This window comes from Mauremys reevesii, unplaced genomic scaffold (assembly GCF_016161935.1).
Source record: "Mauremys reevesii isolate NIE-2019 unplaced genomic scaffold, ASM1616193v1 Contig12, whole genome shotgun sequence".
Taxonomy (NCBI): domain Eukaryota; kingdom Metazoa; phylum Chordata; order Testudines; family Geoemydidae; genus Mauremys; species Mauremys reevesii.
In genome coordinates, this window is record NW_024100738.1 from 827,732 (window position 1) to 836,763 (window position 9,032).

Genomic DNA, 9,032 nt, shown 5'->3' on the forward strand with positions numbered 1-9,032 from the left:
ATTTATATTTATATGATAGTTAAGCTCCGGAGAAGGTTATCTAGAGAGGTTGTGGAATCCCCATCATTGGAGTTTTCAAGAACAAGTTAGACAAACACTTGTCAGGGAAGGTCTAGTTATTCTTTTTCCTGGCTCAGTGCAGGGGGATAGACTAGATCAGTGGTTCTCAACCTTTCCAGATTATTGTCCCCCTTTCAGGAGTCTGATTTGTCTTGTGTACCCCAAGTTTCACCTCACTTAAAAATAACTTGTTTATAAAAACAGACCAAAAAATACAAAAGTGTCACAGTTCATTATTACTAAAAAATGGCTGACTTTATCATTTTTAGCATTTAATTATAAAATAGATGAGAATATAAATATTGTACCTGCATTTCAGTGTAAGGTCTATAGAGCAGTATAAACAAGTTACTGTCTGTTTGAAATTTTAGTTTGTGCTGACTTCACTAGTGCTTTTTATGCAGCCTGCTGTAAAACTAGGCAAATCTCTGGATGAGTTGATGTGCCCCTGGGGGTATGCAGAGATCCTCCAGGGGGCACATGTACCCCTGGCTGAGAACCACTGGACTAGATGACCTCCTGAGGTCCCTTCCAGCCCCACATTTCTAGGATTCTATTATTACGGTAAGGCCCAAAAGCCCCAGTCAGGATTGGGACCCCACTGTGCTGAGCGCTGCACAAACAAAGCAGAGACAGTCCTGGTCCTGAAGGGCTCACAGTCCAGAGACACACACAAAGGGAATGGGAATGTCTTGCCGTTATTGGTGAGGTTGGTTATACTCGGGAAGTGTGAATTGATTAGGCTGCTGTTAAGAAGGACGAACAGCTGGACAATTACATGACCCATTTTGTGTTAATGGAAAAATGAGTTTAAAAAGAAAAAGACAGGAAAAGACAAGGAGAAGGGGACCAGTCAGAGCCCATCCCCTGCCTAGCCAGGATTGCAGGCTGGGTTCTGTAGGCCTCACGGCAGAGGTGAGCCTGAAGGAGGGATTTGAAGGAGGATAATTCTAACATGAATACTGTAGGGGGACACTTTAAATCGATACCTTGGCTTCCCTGGGGATGTGACAGGGCTGATTGGTTCCTCTCATGGAGGTTTAGTACCAGGGCCGTCCTTAGGCAGAATAGGCAGCCGCCTAGGGCACCACTAGGTCTGGGGGCACCACTCTGCCAGGAGCCCGGACAGATGGGAAGCAGTGGACCATGTAAGAGCAGGCTGCTGGGTCCTAGAGAGAGCCGAATGCAGCACAGTCTGAGGGAGGGGATTGGCTGCTGGGGTCTCTGGGAAGGGGAGGGGGTTGGGGTTGGGGAAGGAGCTCACCTGTGAGTGTGACTCTTTCTCCCTGGCTGAGGTGAGGTGAGGCAGGCTCCGCGGCTCTGGAACCAGTATCCTTGTCCCCCATAACATCCATTCTTCTCACCCCTGCCCCATGGAGCACCCCCTCCTTTCTCCCTCCTCCCCAGGAGCATCCCCTTCTCTCTCCTCCCTCCCCCCCTCCGTCAGGGCTGGGTTGGGTGAGGTGCTGGGGGGTAGGTGGGGGGGGAGGAGGCTGGCTGCCTGCTGAGGAATGAAAGTGAAAGTAACTCACTTCCTCGGCAGTGAGCCAGGATTGGAATGCACACAGGGCTGGGCTGGGGTTAGCCAGATGTGTGAAAAATCAGGACAGGGGGTTGGGGTAGGGTGAGCAGATATCCCTATTTTATAGGGCCAGTCCCAATTTTGGGGGCTTTTTCTTATATAGGCTCCTTTTACCCCCCACCCCCACCCCCGTCCTGATTTTTCACACTTGCTGTCTGGTCACTCTAGGTGGGGGTAATTGGTGCCTATATAAGACAAAGCCCCAAATATCGGGACTGGCCCTATAAAATCAGGACATCTGGATCTGGGCACCCTAGCTGGGGAGCACCTCTCCCCCGGGCTGGCAGCTGCCAGTGATCCACCTCATTCCGGGGGGAGCTGCACTGGGCAGGATGAGCTGCTGTGGCTCCATGGGTGACCTGTCCCTGAGATCAGATGCTGTGCTACCTTCACCATGGTCCGTAAGGCTGGTGGTGGTGCCCATTGGCATGTGATTGGACCTGAGGGTTTGCTGCTGCTGTTGCCACTCTGCACCCCAAGAGGTGGATTTTGGGGTCTACTGCAGCTGTTGGACCAGCAGGCTGGGGGGTGAGCCAAGCATGAAAGCAGTACTGTGTTGCCATTTAGATTGTCATTTAACAACTTTGTTTGCCAAAAATTCTTGCTAACAATCCTGAATCCAATTTCAATATTTTTTTAAATTAATATCTTAGCCAAAACAGAAAATTAAGTTGTTGACAATTATTAGTGACAGGTTTGGTTTGAGGCAGGGAGTGGGTCAGTTTTCATCAGAGAAACAAAAAATGTTGACTGACTTTCCTATAGCCTGTTACTCCTGATAAGAGCCCTCCGACAACTGTAATATGCTCATCTCCTTACTAGTGTATAAAGCAGGGGTCGGCAACCTACGGCACACGTGCCAAAGGTGGCAGGTGAGCTGATTTTTGATGGTACGCAGTGGCAGGCTGAGCAGCTCAGCCCATCACTGCTCTGGGGTTCCGGCTGCTGCCTTATTGCCAGCTGGGATACCAACCGCCAGCCCCACTCAGCACCTGCTGCTGGCCTGGGGACCCCCAAGGAACCCCAGGCTGGCAGCGGGCTGAGCAGGCCGGCTGAACCACTCAACCTGCTGTCAGCCTGGGGTTCCATTCATTCAGCTGGCAGTGGGCTGGGGGGTTGAGTGGCTCAGTCTGCTGCCAGTCTGTGGTGCCGGCAGCACTCAGCCTACTGCTACTCCGGGGTTCTGGCTGCCGGCCCCTTGCCAGTCAGGAGCCCAGCCGCTGGCCCCACTCTGCCTCCTGCCAGCCTGGGTGAGCAGAATCCCAGGCTGATAGCAGGCTGAGGGGGGTTGGCAGCCGGGATCCTGGGTGGCAGGAGTTGGTGGTCAGAACCCCAGACCAGCAGCGGGCTGAGCAGGGCCTGGGATCCTTGTCTAGGGTTCCAGTCACCAGTCCCGCTCAGCCTGCTGCCAGTCTGGGGTTTCATTTACTCAGCTGGCAGTGGCCTGAGCAGGACCTCAGATAATAACAATAGTTTATTTATATAATATAGACATAGAGAGAGACCTTCTACAAACATTAAAATGTATTACTGGCACGAGAAACCTTTTAAATTACAGTGAACTTGGCACACCACTTCTGAAAGGTTGCCGACCCCTGGTATAGACTGACCATATGTTGTACTAAGATTCTCCTGCTTTTTTTTTTTCCTGTGAGTCAGTATAGCTTTTGCCAGCCCAGAAGTTGGGCAGCCAATGTTTCACATTTTCACAATGTTTTCTCCAACTTTCATAAAGTAAATACATAGTTAATATGAGTTAAAAAGGCCAGGGACACTTCCTTGTGAAGAATCTGTACAGCAGATCATGCTAGAGCTGTGAAAATGTCAGTTTTTGATGGAACTTTAGAGACAGTGATTTATCATGTATTTTATCATGTGAATGTGCTGCTATTGCCAATGTCTTTCCAAACAAAAATAAGGCACAATAGGACTTCTGTAACATTTCTGTGCTACCTTAATCTAGATGAGATGATTCTGTGCTGACTTCATTTTGGTCACTTTGTGCTTTACCTAGCAGTAAAACTAGGGTTATATTTTCCCACTATTTGGAAACCCAGCTTGTTAAACTGATTTTGCAGCCAAAAAAGCCAGAAAGATTGCTTTTAATTAAAAACAAATCTTTGTTTCAATACCTCTTCATATAAATTTCCAATAAAATTTTCACAAATTAAAAAAATTATATTATTTGCATCATTCTGTCAAATCAGAATTTTTTCTATAGGGCTACTTCTTTAGTGCTAGTGCATCAGCATTACAGTGTGCTTAATTAAGTTAAACTGGTTTTAATAACGTGAATGTGGCAAGTTTTCCAATACTGTATGCTTATATTTGTGTTGCTAAGAGCAGATCAGGCACAGGGGCACCAGTTTAATAATCTTGCCTAGGGCACCAGAAATCCTAAGGACGGCCCTGTTTAGTACCACGTAACCCTCTTCACCCTCCATTGTCCAGAGCTGCTCTTAGCTTTGATGATCCAGCAGCTATTCAGAAGAGAAATGACAAAGTGATTAACCGGATTCAGACTCAGCCTGTAGCTTCAGGTGTGTGCTTGCGGTAGAAGCTTTATCTTTTCCACAGGAGTGAGTGTGAAACCACATAAGAAGTAAAGAGGCATGGTTCAACCAGCAGCAGTAGAGTTGGACATGCATTCTGCACTCATGGTAGTGACCACATAAGCTAATCTTCTTTCCATAATCAACTCTTGTCAGCCCTCTAACATCTTCAGAAAAAAGCTGCTTTCTACCACCAATTTCTCATGCACGTTCTCTAGCCCAAGGAGAATCATACATGTGCACCTGCAAAGGTTGAGCTTAACCACTGTAACTTGCCCACAGGGAGTCAGCAACACAGAGCTGGCAAATGAACTCAGAGCTTTGGTGGCCCAGCCCAGTGCCCTAACCACAAGACCATCCTCCCTTGTTGAATTTTTAACTTCGTTTTTTTCTCCACACGTTGTGTCAAAGTGTAACTGACTCTACATGGTTCAATATGAACCACACAACTGTAAACTATCCTGATGTGAAGGCAAGACAGAAAGAAGAGTGAGAGGCCAATATGGCTCCATCAGGAGCTCTTTAATGACTTGAAAATCAAAAAGGATCCTACACAAAGTGGAAAAACATGGATGAATTGCTAAGGAGGAGTACAAAAGAACAGCACAGGCAGGTAGGAACAAAAATCAGAAAGGCTAAGGCACAAAATGAGTTACACCTAGCAAGGGACATAAAAAGCAGTAAGAAAAAATTCCTTAAATACATAAGGAATAAGAGAAAGATGAAGAAAAGTGTAGGTCTTCTACTGAGCAGGAAGAAGTGCTAATAACTGATGAAATCAAGAAGGCTGAGGTGTTCAGTGCCTATTTTATTGCAGTCTTCACTTAAAGGGTTAATGGTGACCAGATACTCAACACAATTAATATGAATAACAAGGGGGAAGGAACGCACGCCAAAATAGGGAAAGAACAAACGAAAGAATATTTAGACAAGTTAGATGTATTCAAGTCCTCAGGACTTGAGGAAATTCATCCCAGGGCACTTAAAGAACTAGCAGATGCAATCTCGGAACTGTTAGCAATTGACTTTGAGAACTCATGGAGGACGGGTGAGGTACCAGACAAATGGAGATGGACATAGTACCTATCTGTAAAGAGGGAAACAAGGAAGACTCTGGGGAATTATACCAGTCAACCCAACTTCAATACCTGGAAAGATACTAAAACCAATTATTAAACAACCAATTTGTTATCACCTAGAGGATAACAGGGTTACAAGGAATAGCATTCATCAAGAACAAACCATGCTAAACCAGTTTAGTTTCCTTCTTTGACAGGGTTACTGGCCTAGTGGATGGGGGTGAAGCTGTAGACATCTTACATCTTGATTTTAATAAGGCTTTTGACACAATCCCACCTGACATGCTCATAAGCAAACCAGGGAAATGCAGTCTAGCTGAAATTACTATAACGTGGGAGCATAACTGGTGGAAAGACTGTCCTCAAAGAGTAGTTGTTAATGGTTCACTGTCAAACTGGGAGGGTGTATCTAATGGAGTCTTACGGGGGGGTGGTCGTGGGCACAGTATTTTTCAATATTTTTTTGCAACTATCATTCTGGGGGTGTATTAACAGGAGTGTCCTATGTAAGACATGGGAGGGCATTGTCCCGCTCTACTCAGCACTGGTGAAGCCCCAGCTGGAGTCCTGTGTCCAATTCTGGGTGCCAGGCTTTAGGAAAGATGAAGAAATAGGAGAGAGTCCAGAGAAGAGCAACAAAAAAAGATGAAAGATTTAGAAAACCTGTCCTATGAGGAAAGGTGAAAAAAAAAACCTGGGCACATTTAGTCCTGAGAAAAAGAAAACTGAGTGGGGACCTGATAACAGTCTTCAGTTAGGTGAAGGGCTGTTATATAAAGAGTACGGGGATCAATTGTTCTCCATGTCTACTGAATGTAGGACAAGAAGTAATGGGCTTCATCTGCAGGAAGGGAGATTTGTTCTTAATATCTAACCCAACTTTCTGACTTTAACCATAGTTAAGCTTTGGAACAGACTTCCAAGGGGGGTTGTGGTGTCTGCATCACTGGAGGTGTTTAAGGACAGGTTGGACAAAGTCCTCGCAGGGATGGTCTAAGTTTACTTAATCCTGCCTCAGTGCAGGGGCTGGACTAGGTGACCTCTCGAGGTCTCTCCCAGCTCTACATTTCGATGATTCTGTGATCTGTTCTGCCTTGTGTCTGCTGTTTTTTGTTCATGCAGCCCCTGATGTCTGGATTGGCCTCCCTCTCCCAGGGCTCAAAGGAGCCTCTTGAGTCACAGTCAAGTCTCTCTTCACACCCCACTTCTCTGGGCCAGGTCCCCGCTGCTGGCCTTTGCTCTACTGCTATGAGAGCTATAATCTGCCCTTTCACGTTATACAGCGCCTGTTTGGCATCATCTCGTCATTACCCTTCTCCCACCTCCATTCTGCTGCAGCCCTCCCTGTCTCACCAGTAGGTGAGGTCTTTGGGACACAGGCAGAGCCCAGGGAGTGGGAGGTGAGAGCAGCAAATGGCAGCACTTAGCATGGACAGGAAGCACAGACCTGAGCTAGCCCACAGCATCAGAGGATGTTGATGGTGTGAATAACCCCCCCTACACACACACACACACACACACACACACACACACACACACACACACACACACACACACACACACACACACAAATATGTGATTTCTTGACCAAAGGCAATTTCCTGTGAGACCCCGTGGGTCAGGCTCATGCTTGTGTGTTTCCAGCTGTTGATCTGACAGTGAGTTCTCTTCTTGTTCTCATCTGAAATTTCTACTAATGTTAAACTGCCTGCATTAATTGTGAAAAGCTCTCTATTTACCTGTCAGGTTGCTGCAGCTAACCTTGGTCAAATACCAAACGTGCTTTGCACATATATTTGCAAATTAACATAAGTCATTGTTGCATAAACACCCAGAGGAATCTTCCCACCACATCCTGCAACACAACCTTAACTCTGCCCTCTTTGGGCAATGCCCCAACACTCAGATAACACACAGTAGCACTCTATACTCACAGATGCTCCAGGACACACTGACCACAAAACACATGAGCATTGTAGGACAAAGTATTTTAGGAGTCATGATAGATAATCAGCTGAACATGAGCTCCCAGTGCGACAGTGGCCAAAATGGCTAATGAGATCCATAGATGCATAAACAGGGGAATCTTGAGTAGGAGCCAGGTGGTTATTTTACCTTTGAATTTGACACTGGTGTGACCACTGCTGGAATCCTGTGCCCAGTTCTGGTGCTCACAATTCACGAAGGATGTTGATAAATTGGAGAGGGTTTGAAGAAGAGCCATGAGACTGATTAGAGGATTAGAAAACCTGCCTTGCAGTGACAGACTCAAGGAGCTCAATGCCTTTATCAAAGAGAAGGTTAAGGGGTGATTTGATCACAGTCTGTAAGTATCTATATGAGGAACAAAAATTTGATAGAGGGCTCTTCAATCTAGCAGACAAAGGTCTCAAAGCTACAAGTTGACACTAGACAAATTCAGTCTTGAAATAAGGTGCAACAGTGAGGGTAAATAACCATTGGAACAACTTACCAAAGGCAATGGTGGATTCTCCATCACTGGCAATTTTTAAATCAAAATTGGATGCTTTTGTAAAAGATCCGCTCTAGTTCAAACAGGGATTAATTCAGGGAAGTCTGTGATCTGCAGGAGATTAGACTAAATTATCACAGTGGTTCCTTCTGACCTTGGAATCCGTTGAGTCAAACACCTTCTCTTTGCTACAGCAAAACTTGGATTTAGGGCAGGTGTGGGGAACAGGCTCTACCAACCCCAGCCTATACTCCAACCCCGCACCTATGCCACACAAACCATCCCAAACTGGCTAGGTGTTACCATCACTTCACCCTGCCCTGAAGGTTCCTTTTGAGACATTGCCTTCACGTACCCCTCACTAAGCCCAGGACACCACTGCCATGTCTGCCACCAGGGAGCTGATAAGCCTCTGGGCAATGAAACCTCTGTGCTCTGCTAGTTGGTGCTGAAATGAGGCAACCTTGATCCTTCAAGATACACCTGCATCTCTCCTCAGATCTCTGTGTCAGCTCCCCCATCCAATACAGCTACCCCTGACACAGCGAACACAGCTTGCAGGGCATGCAGACACATGTCAAATCTATGGAACACAACACAAACAATGACACATTCTCTCAGTCCTTCCTCATGTCTCCTTACTACAGCACCCAGCTTTTTGGCCCATTTCCAGTTGCTATTGCAAGCTTCAAGGAGCAAAGTTAAGGTTGAATTACAGGGGTAGCCTGTCATACCTTAACATTTCATTTCCTGGTTTCCAGAGGTTTCTCTTTGGCCACGCTCCACATCATGACTTTTTGGCAGTTAATACACAGAGTACATCTGCATGTATGATAAGCACCATCAGGACTTGAACCAGGCACCGTTAGAGCCTCTACAGTTTAACAAAAGTACCAGGCTCTGTAACTGGGGCTGTAACAAACTCACATCCTCTACAGATCAGACACAGCTGGAGATAACACACACACTGTGATGGGATCCCCGAGGTGCAGCCTGGGACCATGGGACCGCTCTTCCCCCTTAACTCTCTCTAGCATGGGCTGTCTGTCACAATGCCTTGCTAGTGACCCGCACCAAACCCCTCCAGGTGCTGTTATCACTCAGCACAACCATATGTGGACCCCACACCCAGCTAGCTTGCATGAATGCTCCCAGAGCCACTCATGAATCGCACAGAGAAATCCCCCCAGCGCCCAGCACGGTACCTCAGGAATATACCATCTTGCACTGCATCAATGGAAAGTGGATATACACCAGCCTTTGCAAACCTGAGCAGATTACCACAC